This window comes from Neophocaena asiaeorientalis, unplaced genomic scaffold (assembly GCF_003031525.2).
Source record: "Neophocaena asiaeorientalis asiaeorientalis breed wild unplaced genomic scaffold, Neophocaena_asiaeorientalis_V1.1 scaffold36, whole genome shotgun sequence".
Lineage (NCBI taxonomy): Eukaryota > Metazoa > Chordata > Mammalia > Artiodactyla > Phocoenidae > Neophocaena > Neophocaena asiaeorientalis.
The window spans coordinates 3453101-3475305 of NW_020174149.1; positions in this window are offsets into that span (position 1 = coordinate 3453101).

The following is a 22205-nucleotide window of genomic DNA, read 5'->3' on the forward strand; positions in this document are numbered from 1 at the left end:
GGAAAATAGAGAGACTTTTGAAATAGCTTCAGCATGGAATGCTATGGTCTGAATGTTTGTGTCCCCCCAAATTTATATGTTTAAATCCTAATGCCCAGTGTGATGGTATAAGAAGGTGGGACCTTCAGGAAGTGCCTAGGTCATGAAGAGCCCTCATGAATGGGACTAGCGCTCTTGTAAGAGCGACTCCCGAGGGCTTGCTAGGCTCTTCTACCATGTGAGGATACAGCAAGAAGGAGATGGTCAGAAATACATATTCTCAGGCTCCATCCCAGACCTAGGAATCAGAATTTGGGGGGCGGGTAGAGCCCTGTAATCTGTTTTAAATAAGCCCTCCAGATGCTTCTTTTGCATGCTTAAGTTTTAGATGCACTGCTCTGTTCAACAGTTACCTTCCATAGGAAACAGGTCTCCAATAGTCCCACCCTTTACAGCTGTACCATTCAGTAGGTTGGAGACATGGAAGTTTCCTAAATTTGGCGGGTAGGACTAGTGTGATGTTGAAAACTGGTAGTTCAGATGACTTTCTCTGTTCTTTCTTAACAAGGGAATAAAGGGCAAGGATGCTTACTCACTGTTGTAACCATGTTTTACAGGAAGTACTCAGTGGATGTCTGTTAAATGAATGCATGCCTGAGTGAATGAGCAAGGCCAAAGAGACTGATTTGTTTCCTGGACTGCAACTTATGACACAGAATGAAAGCTTCAGGCTAGGGAGAAGGCCTCACAAAACTCTTAAGAATATCTGGCTAAAGATCTGCATCCTAATTAGGAAGGATTTAATGTCTTCCAGTTTCCACTAATGGCAGTCTGAAATATTTGGACTAATCTTCCCACTGAAAATAACTAAAAATGCTGAAAAAGAAGCTTTGGGGTTGGTGAACATGTGGAGATGGGGGGTCAGTGGCACCCTCAGACCTCATGTAAGTTCTACACCCCTTCCCACATACCTTGCCCTATGCATCTCTTCCATCTGGCTGTTCTTAAGTTATATCTTTTTATAATAAACCTGTAATCTATCACCAAAAGATGAACAGTACAGGGTTCTAGAGAATAAAGAACATTGATTCATCACAGTTTCCACAGCATAGCTGTGGAAAAAAGAGGACAGGTCATTGTAGACAAGGACTCTGGCACACTCACCATGGAATCCCCAGGATATAGTATAGTTCCTTGCAAATATATGGCGCTCAACAAATATTCATTGACTAGGTGGTTTTCCTTGAGAGCAGACAATGACATGATAATCTTAGAAAGGGAAGCAATTGTACTTTGGGTTAAATTTTCTTGGAGAAGTTGAATTCTCTTTTTATTTGACTGTTTTGATTTGCTGGGAGAAGACAAAACGAAACAAAATGCTGAAAAGAAAAAAAAAGAAAAGCATCTTCTTAAAAACAACTCATTGTTAATAAGACAGAAAGGGATACCAGGGCTCCATAAGAGGAAAAACAGGAATCCAGAGAGGTAAACAAGCACAGAAGCCACTTTTGCCCCTAGGGCAGTGCTGATTCTGGCGAATTTTTGTTTTAAGGGTTTTGCAGGGTGAGGAGCACAGAAGTCAGCCAGGTGAGGAACTGAAAGGACACCATCTCCGCAATAAGCTGGGACCTTAAAAGGCTTCCCTGTCATGTTAAAAGTGAGTCAGGAATAAACCAGCTCTCTCATCTTCTGCCCAAGTTTGCACCTGTCCATGACTTGAACTTAGATTTAAGTGGTCTGGGATACCTCCTGTACATATATATGCAAGACCAACAGGATTCCCTTCTGGAGGGAGGATTCTTGTGGGAATCATTGTCTAGGATGCGTTCTAAAGGATAAGTAGGACTTATCTAGGTGCAAGAGAGGGAATACCCTAGGCAGGGGGGAATAACATGTAAAAAGGCCTAGAGGTTAGAAAGGTTATGGGATTGAAAATTCCTGACAGTGCTGGCTCCAGAATCCTTCTTGGGGAAGGACTTGCTTGTTTTATAAAATATTTTGTTAGGTCGCTTGGTAAAGAGACAGAGACTCTGCAAGTACAGGTGTTGCTAAGGACTCAAGCAACCCAAGATTTGTTAAGCTGCTCTGCAGTGGAAAGGATTTGGTTTTTTGCTCTCGAGAGAGGAAGATGAGAGGAAAGGGAAGTAAAGGGAGAGGAAGAAAAAAAGCCAGCAGGATTGTAAGGGATTGCATTGGGTGAAAAGCCAGTGAGAGAACTCTGGTGACAGCTGGGCTAAAGAAATTTTAAAAATACACAGAAGCTATGGCTAATAAGGGGCTTTTAGTTATGTATTGTATGGTGTGATATGATTCTTCCTTTTGACCCCTAACTGATTAGTGAAATTCACCAGGCTCACAAGTGCTCTGTGTGGATGGGGTCTTTGGAGGAACCTAAAAAAATGACTGAGTTTCACACCTGGGTCAAAACGTTGTTGAACAGAATCAGTATAGGTGGAACCAGGAACCCAAAGTCAGTAATGACCAACCCCCCACCCCCATCCTGGGAATTTGGATAAATTTTGAGGAAGGCTTTGGATTTCCAGAAGGCACGGAATAAAGATTTGAGTGGAACTTATCTGGATCTTAAGGGCTGAGAAGACAGTTGAATTTTGGGTTATATCAGTAGAGCTGTGTGAGAGGGGAAGCAAGAGAGGAAGACAAGGACAATATCCTGCACAGCCTTATGGGCCCTTTGGACTATACCGTCTGAGCAATGGGGAGCCAGTTAGAAACATGGGAAGGGAGCTCAGAGAGAGAGGTGTGGACTGTAGAGCTGCTTTCTTCTTTGTACCAGGATAGCGCTTGGCTTAATGTAATCCCCCTGTACATATTTGCTGAATGAAATGAAGGAGTAACACTTGGGACTGTCTTATACGTGGAATGCATTAGCTCATAAAGTCACTAGACAGGGGTTGCACTAGATAGGCATTGGCAAATTATGGCCCACAGGCCAAATCCAACCTACTGCCATTTTTGTAAGTAAAATTTTATTGGAATGCAGCCATGACCGTTCATTTACATACTGGCTATTGTCTATGGCTGTTTTCACCCTACAACAGCAGAGTTGAGTAGTCTGACCGAGACTATAGCACCTGAAATATTTACTATCTGGTCCTTTACAGAAGAAGTCTGTCAACCGCTGCATTAGCTAGTGAAGGAGAATCTGGTGACCACTGATTTGGGGTGCTGTAGAAGGGATGCAGGTATTCAGTTCACAGAATTCTGAGGTATGATCTATGACTGTGATCAACAGCCACAGTTTGGGGGGCATGACAAATGAAAAATATTTAAACACATTTGATTAATGACAACCTAAGCTTTAATATCTAAGTTTTTAAAAGTTACATTTAAATTAGATGAGTTAATTTCTCAGCATCTGACCCTCATATATTACACTAGCCTAGGAAGATGAGCCAGTAGCATATGTTAATCAGTCATTTGGGTTGGCATTCATCTAAAGCCAGTAAGTTGCAGGAGACCATTTAAAATAAAAGGCAAAGCAAAAATAAGTCATATTTCTCTTTCATTTTAGCGTCTTACATTCCCCGCCGTGCCCTAGCTTTAATATTAACAGAATTTATAGAAGGAACTAATTAAATTAAATATTGAAGTTTTAGGATTAAATAACTTCATAGCTTAAATAATACATGTCTCCAAAGCAGATAAAAATAAATTATTAGTGCTGCAATCTTTAGCCACATAAAATGAATGTTCACTTGTTTTTGAGAAAGATACATTCCCTATGGATGAACCAATATCTTGCTTTGGAGTCACTGTACAGAATTTTGACTCAGGGGGGCTGAATTTGGCCAGTAATTATTGGAAGGCATGATTAAAGGAAAGCCTAGAACAAACATTTTTAGACAGGAAGCTAAGAGTCAAAAAAAAAAAATCAGGAATCAGAAAGCAATGGGATGAAGCCAGAAACAAAAATGGGAACTTATATTTAAATCTTAAGCAATTCTCAAGACACTTACTTAATTGATGTTTATTTTCCTAATGGACTAGGGAACTTGCTAGAGGTAAGGAGATGTCAACTGAATGGAAAAAGGAGGTAGGCATCTGTGATTTTGAGTATCTGTACCTGCCACTCTTAAATTTTCATGGAAGAAATACAAAAGAATACCACCTGCTTATTAATATTTTTAAAGGAGAGCAAGTAATTATACATAATAGTGACTAATATAATTGTTCCAAAATATACCAGTGAAGAAAGTAACTGAAGTACAAAGGTTAACTTGCCCTTGGTCACTGGGTAAGCCAGAACTGCAATCCTGGTTTTCTTTTTGTTTACAATGCTTTCTGCTAGCCCAGTGGTTCTCAAAATAAGCTGAAAAACTTCTAAAAATGCAGATTCCCTAGACCCAACTCAGACCCAGTGAGTCAGAATATTTACAGATAGAGCTTGGGAATCTGTATTTTCAGAACACTCCTCATGTGATTTTGATGTGCCCAGTTGTCAAACCAATGCTGGGTAACAATGGAGTTAGACTCTGTTGTCTTTTCTGGAAAGAAAAAAAAATAGGTGGATGTGAGGAAATAATTTTGCATCTCTGTAAAATTGCCAAGTTAGTTTAAAATACATTATAATATTTTTAAAAATCATCCTTTTAAGTACATCCATGTTTAGAAAATTAAGCTGCTGAGAGCTAACACATGCTAGGACTCACGTTCATCCTTACCATTATGAAGGTAATCCCTAAAAGCCAGGAGATTTTGTTTTTCACTGTTTTGTTTTGTTTTTGAGATACCTTGAGGTTTGAGCTGGGAGCTATAGACCCTCAACCTGGTCTGTAAGAAGTAAGCCTCAGCATTGATAGGGCAGAGGGACCAATATTACCCTGATGACACTTTCCAGAGCAGTTCAGAGGAATACCACTGAGGGAAAAGAGAACTTCTATTTCTGTAAGCTGCCCAGCTGCTTTTTAAAAGGAAGTTAAATGGAGGGGTTCTGAGAACACATGATCATCTGGCTTTCCCATTTGGGGACTATGAAAGGAAAAAGTTCACATGGAATAAAATGGAAAGCAAATTTTATTTATTAGGAGCTAGGAACATGGTTGTACATAGATATTGCTTCGAATAATACCTTATTATAGTTTATAGGTAATTGAATATATGCTGTGTTTAATTTTGTAGTCAGTTAATGAAAAGCACTATTTTCTCAAAGATGTTTCTCTTAGATTTCATGCCAGTTAAAGGGTTTTGGAGCCAATTACTAACCAACCGTAGGACCACTTAGGTAGAGGGGATCAAAATTTCAGTGAAACGCCTGTACAAGTGCTTTAGAGGGCATAGTGAGTTCAGTCAGACATGGCAGCGCTAACTTCCTACCCAGATCCCTTTTGGCCAAATATAAAACCTCACATTGCTGCTTTTGATCCAGGGACAACTGTCCATCCCCAGATCACACACGATCTGCTAAGGGTTTCCTCTGACTCCAGGGAAGCCCTGTCTAATCTGATGGTCCTCGGAGCTGAGTAGGAATTTAGGGCTCACAGTCACTTTTGGGAAGCAGGTAACAGCAGGTGCAGCAAGGACTGAGTCAGTAGAAGTGAGCTGAGCCCTCTTTCCCACAAATATGAAAATATTTCTTTTCATTAATTGAAAATAGCAGTTTACAAAAAATATGTTGAATATGATCTTTAAATTTAAAAACTGGAGAGGACACATATTGAGATATTAACAACGGTTATTGTTTCTGGATAAAGGAAGTACAGAGGTTTTCCTCCTTGTGCTTTAATTTCATAATTTTTCCTTTGGTTGGAAAAATGGAAAATTTGTTTTCTTTGTGGATTTCCATGATTTCTATATTATTTATATGGAAATGTGTTAGTTTTCGACGAGGGAGAAAAGCTATCTTTTTATTTTTTCATATAAAGAGTATGTTTACAAATTGGAATAGATCCATGGAAGTCTGATCAAGACAGTGAAAGTGGGCTTCCCTGGTAGTGCAGTGGTTGAGAGTCCGCCTGCCGATGCAGGGGACGCGGGTTCGTGCCCCGGTCTGGGAAGATCCCACATGCCGCGGAGCGGCTGGGCCCGTGAGCCATGGCCGCTGAGCCTGCGCGTCCGGAGCCTGTGCTCCACAACGGGAGAGGCCACAACAGTGAGAGGCCTGCGTACTGCAAAAAAAAAAAAAAAAGACAGTGAAAGCCTTGATGCAAGAAGAAAGAGTAAAGTCTGTTGAGAACCAGTGTTCGTCTGGCAAAGAGAACTTAGAGACAGCCAAAAGAATCTTTAAACTCTTTGAGGGCTGCTATCCTGAAGATAACAGATTATTCTTATTTTGCATGGCTTTAGAGGGAAGAACCAGGGTCAGCAGATGGAAGGAGGAAATATTCTTAGTAGAAAGAAAATTATCTAACAATCAGGTGCATTAATGTGGTAGTGATGTCCCATTTTGGAAGTGTTTAAACTGAAGCCAGGTGACTTGTCTGATTTGTTAAGAAACGAATTCTTTTTTTAAAAAAATTGAAATATAATTGATGTAGAACATTATATTAATTTCAGGTGTACAACATAATGATTCAATATTTGTATATATTGCAAAATGATCACAATAAGTCCATCCATCACTATACAGTTACAGAGTTTTTTCTAATGATGAGAACTTTTAAGATCTTTTCTCTTAGCAACTCTCAAATATACAATGCAGTATTATTAACTATAGTCACCATGCTGTACGTTACCTCCCCATAACTTATTTATTTCATAACTGGGTGTTCGTACCTTTTGACCACTTTCTTAAGTGAGAAAGACTTCTTAGATGAGAGATTTGACCAAGTGAAATTATAAAACAGATAAACAAGCAAAAGCAAGAAAACAATTACACAGGCATTTTTCACCAAGGATTTTGAGATTTTTTTTTTTTTTCTTAAAATGATTCAAATAAATACAGACAAAAAAGCTGGCACTAAGATCTTGGAAAATTACTTGTTTGTACCTTTTCCTCCATATGTAAAATGGGGGTAAGAACAGTACTTATAGGGCTGTTGTGAGGATTAAAAGAATTACTACATAAAAGCATTTGGTACAGTGCCAACACACAGCAATCACTCAGTGTATGTTAGATGCAATTTTAAGCATAATCTGCAATTAATGTTTTACAGGAAATTTGGTAAAGCAGAAGTTTAGATAGCAACTCTGAATACCAGATTCTAGGAGTATTTCTGAGCAGATGATATTAGCAGATGATAAGAACCCACTCTACCACTCTTTATAAAATAAAAAAAGTTTGATTAAAACATTAACTTACAAATGAAGGAACTGATCATTCTAGAGTTCTAGAATGTGGTAGATGAATTTGATGTTTGCCTTTTAAAAATACACACTAACTTTTTACTTCTTGCCAAGTTCCTAACAGATGTGGACACTTCAAGGTTTTTAGTTAATTGTCAGGTTATGCCTTCCCTATGATGTGATAAACAGAAGAGGCCCATAACCTTAAATGTTTTTTCTCACATAACAAAAATACACTAATACATGAAAACCCTTCTTAGTTGTTTGCTTTCTCTGGTTTTTGTTTTACCTGTCCTCTGAGGCAGTTGGGCGAGCAGCTGTTTGTAGTGGGGTGTGCAATTCATTAGAGTAAAAGGTGTCTGACGGTATGTCAGCTCCTTCAAGCTCCCTGCAGCAGTAGGGCCTGCCATGAATTACCTCCATGCTTCTTGGCTAAAAAGGCACAATCTGGAAAAAGAAAAGGAGGGCACACTTGCTTAGGAAGTCAACTGACTTGGTTGCTATCACACTGACCCTCCCTCAGGGCAGGCGGGAAATGAGCTTTGTACTGCTAAACTGTTCAACCCAACCTGCATAGAAGTCATGGGCTTCCTTCCTCAGGGAGGGCCCTATCTATGGACCGTTGGGTGTCATGGCAGTAATAAATAGCAACTTAAGTTCTATGGAAATGAGTTTCAACTGAAACAAATCCACAAAGTGGAAGATGTTCTAAAGTAGAGTCTCAACACTAGGTGGATGACATGTGGGCCCATATAAGGCCTCTACCTCGCAGACACTGAGTGACATTCGAGTCTTGCCTCAAGTTTAAGCATAACTATTCAAGAAAATTCAGCTGACTCCCCCCCTCCCAGGTCTTTTTAAAAAGCAGGGAGATTCATCATCCAACGGAATCAACAGCTGTGCTTCTAAAGCCTTCAGGGATTCTGAACGAGAAGTTCTTTGCAGAGAGGTGGAGAATCGGTGGTGCAATATGAGCGGGACCCCAAAGTGAGAATCCCACCCCTTCCTGGGACTTGGAGGGGGAAAGCCAAAGATGCAACCTGGCTAGGACCGCTGAGGCCTAGCCTCCAGGGCCAATCATCAGCTCCTCGCCCAGCGGTGCCTCGGGGGTTCGGACGCACCTGGGACTTCGGACGCACCTGGGACTTCAGCCTGGGAACCGCAGGCGACCGCGCCTCCTCTTCCCCTCCCCAGAGTTGGCGGGCCTCTGCTGGGCGTGGAATTACGCCGTCATCCGCACCTGCGGCCCGGGGGAGCTTGCGTGCAGGTGCGGGTGAAGGAGAGCAAGGGACCGCAGGCAGGCCAGGGGTGGGGTTGAGGGTGCCTGTGACGGCGACCGTGATCGTGGCATTAGGTAATGCATTCTTGCGGGGCGGCGGGTTGCGGGGAGGCGGGCAGGGGCGGAGTCTGGAAGAAGCCAGCCCACGAGCTCTGGGACCCGTAGGAACTGGAAGCCGGACGGAAGGTGGAGAAAGAGGACTGGACTCCCAGTCCAGGGCGAAACGGGCTCTTCGGCTGCCCCAGGCCCTGGGCCCCGCCCCTTGCATCGCCCCTGGCCCTGCCCCGCCCCCCGACGCCCTCTGTAGGCCAAGTCAAGCGCTCCTTCGAGGGCTGATTGTCCTAACGCTGCTCCCGGCCAGGGCGTTCTCTCCTGTGCACTGGGTGGTGGACAAGGGCAGGGCCAAGGAGACTTTGCTGAGGTGGGAGCCTCTGACTCATCCGTGTTCCTTACCCACACCCCCGAGGTGGGGAACGGTGCAACCTAATCGAGGGTGGCTTCCGCAGGACTCAGCACGTGCAGCCCCTGGATTGCGCCAGGCAGAGCCATGGCTCTTTCTCCCCTGGTTGGGTGCGGACAGGGCAAACGAGCAGTTGGCCTGCAGTTGCCCTACCCAATCCCCAAAGACCTCGACCATTACCTCATTTACCCCCACCCCCCTGCCAAATCCTCTCCAAAGAAACGAGTGTGCACCACCTTCCTGCACCTACAGGACCCTGAGATTCTGTGATGGCTGAGAACAGGGCCCTTGAGGAGGACCCGGATGTGGGAAGGTTACCTTTTGGTGAGAGGTTGGCACTGATCCTGAGGGAACGCAGGAAAACCTGGGGGCAACAGTGACCACCTCTGAGAAGAGAGGTGTAACAGAGCCGTTCTCTGCCTGTTTTATTTTTGTTTTGGTTTGGTTTTTTTTTGCGGTATGCGGGCCTCTCACTGTTGTGGCCTCTCCCGTTGTGGAGCACAGGCTCCGGACGCGCAGGCTCCGCGGCCATGGCTCACGGGCCCAGCCGCTCCGCGGCATGTGGGATCTTCCCGGACCAGGGCATGAATCCATGTCCCCTGCGTCGGCAGGTGGACTCTCAACCACTGCGCCACCAGGGAAGCCCTCTTTGCCTGTTTTAAATCAGCCCACCAGTGAGTATCGATTTTGTGCTGTGCCTTTTAGGTGAGTGTTAGCTGACGTGAGAGAAAGAAAGGTATGTTAGAGTACGCAAAGTGGTAATTTTGTACTTCTGGTCTCTTAGTTCCTGCACCTCTCCCCGACTACTGTAGTTATCAGCCACTAAGCCTGGAAGAGTAGATTTTTCTGGAGGTAGACTTGTGAGTTAGGTGAAGTTTGACTTTCTCTGTGACCCCTTTAACATATTTTTTTTGGTTTTGAAAAATTTCTCCTGGAAGTTCACCCTAACCTTTTTGCTGCTTTGTGTTTTCAGGGTCTCCCATGAAATTATCTTGCCAGCCCAGCCCATTTTATATACCTAACCTCCCAGTACTTTCCATACTCCACTTTTTCCCATGCTTGACCTTCGTCCAGTTTCCTCATGGCTTGATTCTTCCTGGAAGGTAATAACTCCGTGTAATAGATTCAGTCGGGGATATCTGATGAAGCTGCATCACTAGCCACGTGTTAGTATGAATGTGGATGGTTGTGATACTAGGGAAGTTGAGGCAACTCCAGGTTGACTGACCAGGATATGTGGTGATAGCCTCCAGGCTGTAGTGGGTTTGAAATTTTATTTTCAGTCAAGTGAGTGTAAAGGGTATGAAAATGTACTTATTTTTACCTTTGTTATTTTCAAATAAAATTTACAGGCAAGAAAATATTTGTTGCCAGATCTTTGTAAAACAATTGTTTTCTTTGGAAATGTTTCTACATCTGGAAGATGCTTAGGGATGTCAGGATTGGTTCTATTTGACCAACACTCCTTAACGTAGGCTTTTATGATTCAATTCACACTGCCTCAGCCATCAGGTGATGTGTATGTGACCCCCCAGCAACACATAGTAGACTCCTATCCAGGTGTGCTCAAAATGATTGACTTCTTATATATGTCGTGGCCACCAGTGGGGTCAGTAGGCTCAAATCCCCTTTCTATTGATACTTCTCCTGCCATGTTGACCTCTCTTTCACTACCTCATTTACCTTAATGTATTTCTTGTTAGTTTGTTTTTTTTCTTGTTTGCTTTTTTGCATCACTAGTAACCCTTACAGCACGGAAGGTGAAATTTGGAAATGAAAAAAAATGTATGCGTAGAATATTGTGTTTGAGTTGACAGAAATCCCAAACTACTAAAGACCCAACCAAGTCGCATTTGATAATGAATAAAATAAGGTTTTGAGGGACTTAGTACTTCTTGGCAGATATGAATTTTTTTTTTTTTTGATGTGGACCATTTTTAAAGTCTTTATTGAATTTGTTACAATATTGCTTCTGTTTTATGTTTTGGTTTTTTGGCCACGAGGTATAGTGGGATCTTAGCTCCCTGATCAGGGATCGAACCTGCACCCCCTGCATTGGAAGGCACAGTCTTAACCACTGGACCACCAGGGAAGTCCCAGATATGAATATTTTTATTTTGATCTTTTTTTCCAGTTTTATTGATATAATTGACATATAGTACTGTATAAGTTTAAGGTGTACAGCATAATGACTTGATATATATATATATATATTTTGAAAATGAATAAAGGAAAACCTCATTCAAAATGGAGTTGGGAAGCCCTAAGGGGGAGCTTTCACACACATACCTCTCATCACAGCTTAGTTTACACATCCCAGCCAGAAGAAGCTTAATTTACAGCAGGAAGAAGGAAGATTTTCTTCTTGCCTAGAAATAACCCAGCTGGTGAGAAACTGCTACAACCCTGAAATCTCTCTCCTCCAGTGAGCTTTTAAACAAACAACCCTTTGCACCTTCCTATTTTCCTCTATAAAAGAGCACTCCTTCCTTTGTTCCCCAAACTGTGGTTTGCCATAATTTCCATGGCCCAAATTGCAATCACGTGCTATTCCCAAATAAACTTGATTTTGCTGGCTAAACCGTTACCTTTTTATTTTAAAGGTTAACATTATTTGGTGTCAGAAGCGGGATCTGAAGATGAACCCCTGAAGAATTAATGATCCCTGGAATCATGCACGGTACCCACTTGATCCCCTTGTGCTCCCCACTTCCATTTGGTTCGGTAAGTCTCCTCTCAGATTCAAGCTCCCTCCTTTTGATTGAGCTCTCCAACTTTATTTGGGATCTGTTTTTGTGAAGTCATTGCCCTTTTGGTGAGTACTCATTTGTTTTCTGGACCTCTGGTTTTGAAGTATGGGATCCTAATTCTCTAAATTCTCTCAAGAGTCCTCCTTCTGGGACCACGGCTGATTTTATGTTCAAAAACTATGGTCCTAGGCTTCCCTGGTGGCGCAGTGGTTGAGAGTCCTCCTGCCGATGCAGGGGACACAGGTTCGTGCCCTGGTCTGGGAAGATCCCACATGCTGCAGAGCGGCCGGGCCCGTGAGCCATGGCCGCTGGGCCTGCGCGTCCGGAGCCTGTGCTCCGCAATGGGAGAGGCCATAACAGTGAGAGGCCCGCATACAGCAAAAAAGACAAAAAACAAAACAAAAAACTATGGTCCTTTCTTTTGCATATTTTTAACTAAGTGGACCAACTTAACCAAAAATAGTTTATAACTCCAGGGGTCACTTTTGGAAACTTTTGACCTCTTCAAACTTGTTTTTCTCAGAACTAAATAGAAGACCATGGCTCTAAAATTAAACAAACTGAATAAGATGTGTATTTTAATTGGTACCTGGAGGCTTCCAAATGCATTCAATACTCTAAAATTGCCTCTTTACAAACTATCATTTCTAAATTAACTAAGGCAAACAAACAATTGCAAAAAAATGAAAAAGTCTTCTGAGGCCTCTTTTACTCCTCCTCTTTGTCTTCAGCAACATATTCTTCTTTTCCTTCTGCACCATCCCCCTCCTCTATACCTTTGTTTCCTCATTCTAATTCTCTCACTGAACTTCCCTTTTTCTCTGAAACTCTCCCTTTCTCCCCCTCTCCTGAACCTATTAAAAGCTGCCCCTTTAAAATCAGACCCTCTGAGGGTCCAAATGCTAAACCCCTTAATTTCTTATGTTCCCTGGACTAAAGCTGAACTATGTGCCATAGTCAAAATTTTTTCTCAAAGGAAGTGAGGATCCCCACAGGATTGCTGAGGAATGTCATATAGTCATTCAAACTTACTTTTGGTTTCTGGTTTCTCTTGACTTATATCAGCTAGTTCGCTTGTTGGCGAAGGCCAGGCCCAACACTGGATGAAACTACTAATTGGGATGGTCCCAAGGCCTGGAGACAAACCCTTGCTGTTGCTGTTTTATCATACGATGAGGCTCAGGGAATCACCAGGTGACTCCATTTGGCAATTCCTAGGGCTTTCCCAAAGCCAGTCGATTGAATAAAGTTCAGGCTTGTACCCAGAAGCCCAGTGAGCCTGTGTGTGACTATCATACCTGGCTGTAAATTGTCTTTAAAGAAAATTCTGGTCGTCCTTTGAATGTTGAACCCACTTGGGTAGCCTTTAACTCCGTGTTCAGTAACGGGCTGAACCAGGATCTTTCTCTTCTAGTTGAAAGGACCAGGATGGAATGAGAAACTATGTCCATTCCAGATTTAGTTAATTTAGCAAACTAGCTTGCCCACACCCTAGATGATTCAGCTAAAAGGAAGACCACTAAAATCCTCAATTTTCAACTCCAGCAAATGGAGGCTTGTAAAGAAAAACAAAACCTTCCTAGTCTTTGCCATTATTGCAAAAAGCCAGGACATTGGAAGAAAGACTTAGAAGCTTAAGCACTCCAGGTACCTTCAACCCTCTAACCAGCCTTTCCCGTGCTCTCTTAACTCCCAGTGATGGGACTGCGAGGAATTACAGGTTTTTCCTCTCAATTTTCCCCCTTAATTGACTTGGAGAAACTACTTTCCAGATTAGGAATGAATCTCTTTCTGTCCTTATTGAACTGGAGCTACACGCTTGGTGCTCAACCCCACTGTTATTAAACAGCCCCTACCTTGGAATACTAAAATGGTTCAAATAGTGGGGATCTCACATAAATCTCAACAGATTTCTGTTACTAAACCCATCCCCTTTTGTTTAAGCCCTCTAAGAGATAATCACCCCTTTCTCCTTAGTTCCTCTGCCCCATTCACTTATTGGGCCAAGATTTCTTAGAAAAATATCATCCTGGAATTTCTTTCTCCTAAAAGAAGGAAATAATTCTAGAATTTGATAACAGCCAAAATAGCTGACTGGGTGAATCACTTGACCCTTTAACATCTTTTATTTGCTCTGTCTCTGGCAGCACTAGAGCTAATTCTAAGGACACTAATCATTTGTCCCTAATGGATCAGCTACCACCCTCCTTATGGGCAAAATCTTTAACTGATATTTTCAGAATCCCCAGTGCCCCTCCCATTAGGGTACAAATAGATTCCTCAAAGCCTCTCCCCAGAATCAGTCAATACTCTGTAAATAAAGAGCCCCTCCAGGGCATTAAGTTGATAATAGAAGACTAAAAGACCCAGGGCCTCGTTATTTTCTGTACTAGGCCCTGCAACATCCCTATTTTACCTGCAAAGACATCCAGTGGTGGAGGGTGGAGATTGGTCCAACACTTCTGAGTCATAAACAGTGTTGTCTTCCCTTGTCACCCTATTGTTCCTAATCCCCATATTTTATTAGCCTCCATACCCATCGAAAGCAAAATTTTTTTTTACCATGATTGATTTATGTAGCGTCTTCTTTAGCATCCCTGTGGATAAAGCTAGTCAATATCTATTTGCCTTTATTTGGGAAGAACAGCAATACACCTGGACAGTAATGCACTAGGGTTTTACTGAGAGTTGTTCTTACTTCTCACAAACCTTAAAAACAGATTTAGATAATATAAAATTTCCTAGAGACTATTTTATTGCAATATGTAGACTTGCTTCTCTGCTCCCCTTCTCAGGTCTCCTCACAGGAAGACAGCATCCACCTGTTAAAGCTTTTAGCCTCAAAGGGGCATAACCTTTCTGAGGAGAAACTGCAGTTTGTTCCAACCCAAGTTATTTCAGGCACCTGGTCTCAGAACAAGGGCTTACCTTGATCCAGATAGGCTTCATGGCATCTGGAACTTACCAAAACCCCAAATCGGATGTCAACTACAAGGTTTCCTTGGGTTGGCTGGCTATTATGGGAACTGGTTTCTGAGCTTTTCTCTCATGACCCAGCCTTTCTATGCCTTACTAAGGAACACCAAACCTGACCCGATTACTTGGGAAAATCAGGATGACCTAGCTTTTAATACCTTAAGGGAAAGCTTGATAATACTTCTTTCCTTGGACACCCTAATCATCAACTTCACTACTTCCTCTTCCTATATGAGGAGGGAAACACTCTTGGAGTACTTACCCCCAAACATGAGTATCACCATTGCCCCATAGGTTACTACAGTCAGCAGGTAGACTCTGTGGCATGTGGATACCCCTGGCCTCAGAGCCATTCCAGCCCCATCCTTTTAGTTAAGGCCACTGAAGAACAGTCATGGGATCCCCTCTAACGATCTTGATCTTTGTACTCCATACAGTAGAAACCCTCCTGAATTCTCATCACACTTAACACCTTTCAGCCAGTTATCTCACCTCCTACAAAAATCCATTTGCTAACTGTACCCCACATAACTCTTTCTTGCTGTAATAGCTTTAACTCTGCCACCCGTCTTCCCTCCTCTGCAGACGATACACCTCATGACTGTTTGACTTTGATAGATAACATTTTGACCCCTCGTGATGATTTCCAGGAAACTCCCCTAAGGCTGAGTTTTCATGGTTTACTGATGGTTCTTATTTAAAGGTTTAAAATGGTAAATTTTGTGCTGGAATCGCACCTCCTTTTGAAGTTACTGAGGCAGCACCTTTGCCTGTGGCTACCTTGGCCCAGTAGGCTGAATTATATGCTCTTACTCGGTTTCCACTTTAGCTAGGGGCAAAACTGCAAACATTTATACTGATAGTATGCCTTTGGGCTTGCCCATGACTTTGGAATGCCATGGAAACAGCAAGGTTTTCCTTACTTCTAATGAGGATAAAATTTAAAATGGCTCTTGTGTCCAAAATTTATTAGATGCCATACTCCTACCAGCTGCTTTGGCTATTATTAAGGTCCCTGGGCATTCCAAACTCAACTCCCTGGAGGCAAAAGGAAACCATGCCACTGATATTTCTGCCAAGAATGCTGCTTTCAAAAGACGAACAATCAAACCTCTGATATGGTCCAAAGTGGTGTTTCCCCCAAATAATAATCTAGAAAAATTGACTAGAGGTGCCCAACAATTGGCCTCAGAAAAGGAAAAAACAATACTGGAAATCTAATAACTTGGTTCTATAAAAAGGGAGAACTCTGGTTTGGGGCAAATAATCTGGTCTTACCAGAGACTCTAAAATTCCCATTACCGATAACTTTACATGCATTAAACCATTGGTCTGTGGATAAAATAACGTTCATGAATCAATACTGGTGAGGAAATATTAATAAGTCTGCACAAAGTGTCTACTTTTCTTGTCCCATCTGTCCAAAATACATTCCTGGGAAACTGTCTGCACTGCCCCCAAACACTTTAAATTGCCCAATAGACCATTCGAGTTTTGGCAGATGGATTTTATACAACTTCCCCTGTCTCATGGGTATAAATATGTTTTAGTCATGGTTTGTTTGTTTACCCACTGGGTCAAAGCCTTTCCATGCAGATAAGCTACGGCCTCTTAGTGGCTAAAATACTATTAGAGAAGTTTACCTCTACCTGGGGAACCCCTCCTGAACTCCATAGCAACTGGGAAACCTATTTTACTAGTTAAATATTACAGCAAGTCTGTGCTCTTTAGCCAGTCCTATAGCATTTTCCCAGTTCATATCATCCTCAGTCTTCAGGACCAGTCGAAGGAACAAATGGCACCATCAGTACTCAACTGGCAAAACTTGTGGGAACCCTCCAACTACCTCAGGCAAAAGTATTGCTGTTGGTCCTTCTAAATCTCAGATCCACCGCGACTGGAACTCATAAACTCTCACCATGGTGAAATAATTGCTGGGTTCCTCATGCATCTGGCTTCCGCTTTCTTTGATCCACAACTAATAAAAGGAGGTATACTTCAGTATTACAAAGTATATACTGCAGTATTTCATCCATTGAAAATAACTATGCTTTAGCAGAGCAATCTTTCCACGGTGTGCTCCCAGGAGATGAAGACCTCAAAACACCATACTTCGTGGCCTGGAGATTTTGTTTATTGGAAAAGACATATCCGTTAAGACTCTCTTCAATATACTCCAATAAAGATGTTAAAAAAAAAAAAAGACTCTTCAGCCACATTGGAAAGGTCTTATCAAGTGTTACTGATCAATTCTTGTGCTGCCAAACTTCAAGGAGTTGACTCCTGGATCAATGTGTCTCATCCAAAGAAAGCTGCCCCCCCCCGCTCCCCTGCCCGCCACCACCCAAAAGAAAGCCCTAAACCCTGACTGGACCTGCACACCAACTGATGACCTCAAACTGAAGGTTTCCAAGAATCAAAGCAGACAAGAGCTAAAGGAAACAGCTTTCACAAGATGGCTGGACCAGGCCTGTACATCCTTTTCTCACCATTGCTTCTTACCTTATTTTCTCCCTCTCTTTCTTAGAGAAAGATAATGCTCTTATCCCAATGCATTTCCCAATCTATTGCAAAAAGGAGAAACCTTTCTGACTGTTGGATCTGTCACCAGAAACTCTGATCTGTTCATGATGTTGAACATCCCTTGGTCTTATCTGTAACCAATTTCTCTTTAATCACAAGTGTTATTGCTGATTATACCCATAAGCCTATGTTTGTTACCTATTAGGCTATTATGACCGAGTGTTCCCATACTTTATTTCAATCTTTCCCCAGTCATACTAAACACCTCTACCTTGGTCAATTGTACAGCCTTCATTCCCCCACATTCTTTTCTAAATACGATCTGTCCCCATGCACCCAAGGGAAATACAAACGGACTGACTCCTCTTTGCAAAACTTTTAGAAAAGACCCTTTTAGGATGGGATGGACCTTCACAGAATGTTATCCCAATTCCTTGTATCCCTGGCTTGAAAAGGTCAATCAGGAAATTCCAGCTAATGGATTTATCAATAACCAGACCTCAGCTGGAGTCCTCTGTGCTATAGCTGTAGGTAGTAGAGGCTTCAAATTCCTCTAGTGTCCTTGATTTTGTCTCCCCTATTGACTTTGGATTTCCCTAAGAACTCCTTCTTAAATAGAATCTACACCTTGCAGCGCTTTCAGATGTTATCTGCTATTATTATACTAGAGCTTGTTGATGGGGTAAGGTGTGGAGGAGGAGAAGTGTTCTATAATATTATGATAAAATCTCAGTCTTATAGTGGGCCTGTGTTCCTGGACTGTGGCCTTTACAAGTCCCCTCCCCCCATCCCCCCCAGGTGGGATAAGGCTCTGGTAAATTCTTTCCTCCTAAGTAGTAGTAAGCATTTGTCATGGAGAACACTCTGGGCATATTTTTAAATGACTACTTTTCCCCTACCCTGGTCAGAGCCAGGAGGGAATCTTTCTTGACTCTTTATCATGAAAACCTGGTGGGGTTCCTAGAGACAAAATCCATAAAAGGTAAAACCCTCTAAGACTGCAGCCTCAATAAGTTTTTCACTCTCTTGCTAATCCACACTCAGCTTCCAGAAACTCATCAAAATTATTGTTTAAGTATTACGACCAGTTTATGGCTCCAATAGCTTCTGCTCCAGGTAAGCAAAACTCAGCTATAGTTTTTTGTATTTGTCTGTGTCTTCAGGTTTTAGGATGATGGTTTGCCCTGTGACCTCAATTCTGATGGGTCCAAGAAAAGTCATTCGTTTTTAGTTCAGACTTTTTTTTGTAAGGACAGGAGTAGGAACTTCTAAGGTCTTTACATGTCAGAGTTGAAACTATAAGTCTAGTTTATTTTAAAACATCTTGACCACAGTTAATTTCATACCCATTGGCTCTCATTTGTGAGTCATTTCTGCATCTGCTTTATTAAATTACCAGCATATTACCTTAAGTTTTTTGAGGCTAGGTTTTAGACTTTGTTAGGGTGAGCCTTTTCCAGTTTTGTCCCCACTCCTGGAGCGTGGCCTTTTAAAAAAGGGTCTCAACTGAATGGCCAGAATGTTTACCAGAATCTGTCCACTCTAGCTGGGCCTGAATGCCAGTGTCTCACCAGCACAGTTCAATGTCCAGAATCTCTCTTCAGCTCTCATGCTCCTAGCAGCTGTCCTGTTCTAGGCCTCCTAGAGTCTTACTATGTGGCTGAGACCCCCCCCACCCACAACCCCCGCCTGCTAGTGTTCTGAGTCCAAGATCTGTGGGTTTCCTTTGAGCTTCCAGTATTTGATAACTCCTACTTTTTTCCTCTGCTTCCCCAGCCCTAGGGGTGTAACTCCTCACTGTCGTTGTTGTTTTTTTTTTTTTTTCTAGTCTCCTTTAACTCATTCAGGCCTCTAACATCTGTGTAATCAATTTCCTATATTAAATTCCCTCTGCTGAAATGCCTAGTTTGGTTTCTGCTTTCCTAACTATACGTATCATACCATGCATAGTTAGAAAAGAAAAAAAATGTTGAAAAGTAAGAAACAGAATGAGATCTAAAGCACCATATCATTTACTTAAATTAAACACAGGCAAAAAGACTGTTATAATCAAGATAGTGACATTGGTCATTCCCAGCATCAATTCCCTCCACAAGAAGCCCAACTAGTACAACTATCCATAGATAAGACACTGTTGTGAAGATACCCAGAACCTGGGGGTGAGGCTGAAGCACCTCTGTGTCCACAGAGACTGAGAAGAATCATCTTAGAAGGGTAAGAGGAGCAGCTACACTCTGACCACGTTGCCCCTCCCTGTCTGGCACAGTGCCACACTGAGAGGATCCCACAACAGAGCCCAGCCTACAGTGCAAACCTCCTTGATATTGGTCTTGGAAACAATTTTGGATAACACCAAAAGCACAAACAACGAAAGCAAAAATAAGTGGAACTACATCAAACTAAAAAGCTTCTGCACAGCAAAAGAAATGATCAACAAAATGAAAAGGCAACCTATGGAATGGGAGAAAATATAATATTTGCAAACAATATATCTGATAAGGGGTAAATATCCAGTATATATAAAGAACTCATACAACTCAATAGCAAAGAACCCCAAATAATCTGATTTAAAAACTTGCAAGGCACCTGAATAGACATTTTTTCCAAAAAAGATGTTCAAGGTGCATGAAACAGTGCTCAACATCACAAATTGTCAAGAAAATGCAAATTAAAACCAAAATGAGATATCACCTTATACCAGTTAGAATGGTTATTATCAAAAATACAAGAGATAACAAGTGTTGGTGAGGATGTGGGGAAAAGGCAACCCTTGTGCACTGCTGGTGGGAATGTAAATTGGTGCAGCCACTATGGAAAACAGTATGGAGGTTCTTCAAAAATTAAAAACAGCTACCATATGATACAGCGTTTTCACTTCTGAGTATATATGTATCCAGGCAACTGAAATCACTATCTTGAAGAGATCTCTGTACCCCATGTTCATTGGAGCAGTATTTACAATTGCCAAGAGATGGAAACAACCTAAGTGTCCATTGATAGACGAATGGTTAAAGAAAATGTGGTACATATATATAAAATGGAATTAGTAAAAGGAACTTAAGCATCAGCTCTTGTGTGTGTGTTTTAGTTACACACATATCACTTTATCAATATATATCATAAATATGTACACAAGTCCGACAGATATTGGTGTTAAAATATGCACATTAAAATGAGACGTCTTACAAACTTATGGTTACCAAAGGGGAAGGGGGAGAAGGGATAAGTTAGGAGATTGGGATTGACATATATACACTGCTCTATATAAAAGAGATAACTAATAAGGACCTACTGTATAACACAGGGAACTCAACTCGATATTCTGTAATAACCCATACGGGAAAAGAATCTAAAAGAGAATGGATATATGCATATGTATAACTGACCTTGCTGTGCACCTAAAACTAACACAACATTGTAAATCAACTATACTCCAATAAAAAATTTTAAAAGAGACATTTTATATGTTTATATATGCTACTAACCAAGTTTCTTCATTTTTTTCCATTCATTTATTCCATAAATGTTAATTGAACAACTGCTGTGTGTCCAACACAGGGGATGGATAGTTGAAAATGTCTGCTCCCTGATTACAGAAAAATTCTCCTGTTTAGTAAACCATTGCCTTCCAAAGTGGGGTGAACCATCACCAAGGTGGCACAAGATGATTCAATAGAGCATGGAAAAAATTTTAGAACTTCTATACATTTTTAGCCCAACATTTATAATGTCTTTTTTTGTTAAATTTTATACTGGACTCTATTAATTCAGTGATACAATAAAGGAAGAGTATGAGGACATAGGCGCTCATATATTTTTCAAGGGAGTATAAATTGGTGCAATATAAAAGGAAGGCAGTTTACCAACATTTCTTATATATGCATACTATTTCTAGAAATATGCACAAGAACCTGGCCACACTGGTTGACTTTGAGAAGGGGAACTGATAACTGGATCTCAGTGGAGGGAGGGAGGTGTTTCACCATATTCCTTTTTTGCACCTTTTGAATTTTGAACCATAGTACCTATTTGTTGCAGATTGGGTTTTCTGGAAGCAGATGCTGAGATGGAGTTTGGGGTACAAGCTGTTTATTAAAGATCAACACCTGTGGAAAGAGGGAAAGGAAGTAGTATTGGGCAGAGGGACCAGTCCATCTGTTATATGAGCCTGACAAAACCTTGGCTAACCTCTGGGGAGCTCTGGAGCACTGATGGCCTCTCAGAGCAGTCCTAGGTTGGGTGGAAAGCGTCTTTTTATCCCTGCCTCAGTCAGGCATTGGATGCCTCTGATCTGGGAAGGGTGTTATGGTGGGGTCAGGTAGCTCTCTGCAGCTGAGGCAGTCCCTGACAGGGCTGACAGCTTGGGTAGCAAATCTTGTTTTGAAGGGAGATCGAGGTAGTGTGTCTCAGCAATGTCATTACTTTTCCTACCTGTACACTTTGTCAGAATTTGGATGGATGTAAAATCCCAACAATGTATCAATCATTTTCAGATGAATAAGTCCTCAAACAATGTACCTTCCAGGCACCTCTTTCTACCTATTTAAGTCAATGATTTTACCCCCGGTCTTTGAATTCCAATGCAGTTTAAACTGATGCAAGTAGTATAATCATGTTTTTTTTTTTTTTTTTTCTTAGAAATTTGAACCCGTATAGAAAAAAATCCTAAACATATTAAAAGTAATTGCTTCTGGGAAATAGAAATTGGGGGTAATGTGGGGGACTTGAGACAGTGGTTTTTCATCCAACTGGAACACTTTTGAGAGTGAAAGAGGGGGCACTATTAATAATTACACTGGGATATTAGGCATAAATCAGAACTGTCTCTGGAAAACTGGGGTGCAGTCACCCTAACTATAAGCCTTGCAGAATTCTTTTGACTTTTTAAACTTGTGCATGTATTTCTTTGCTAAACATAAAATTAATCTTAAAAGAAGATTGATAAGGTTTTGGAAGTCAATTAGTACAGCTTCACACTTGCAGAAATGACATATGT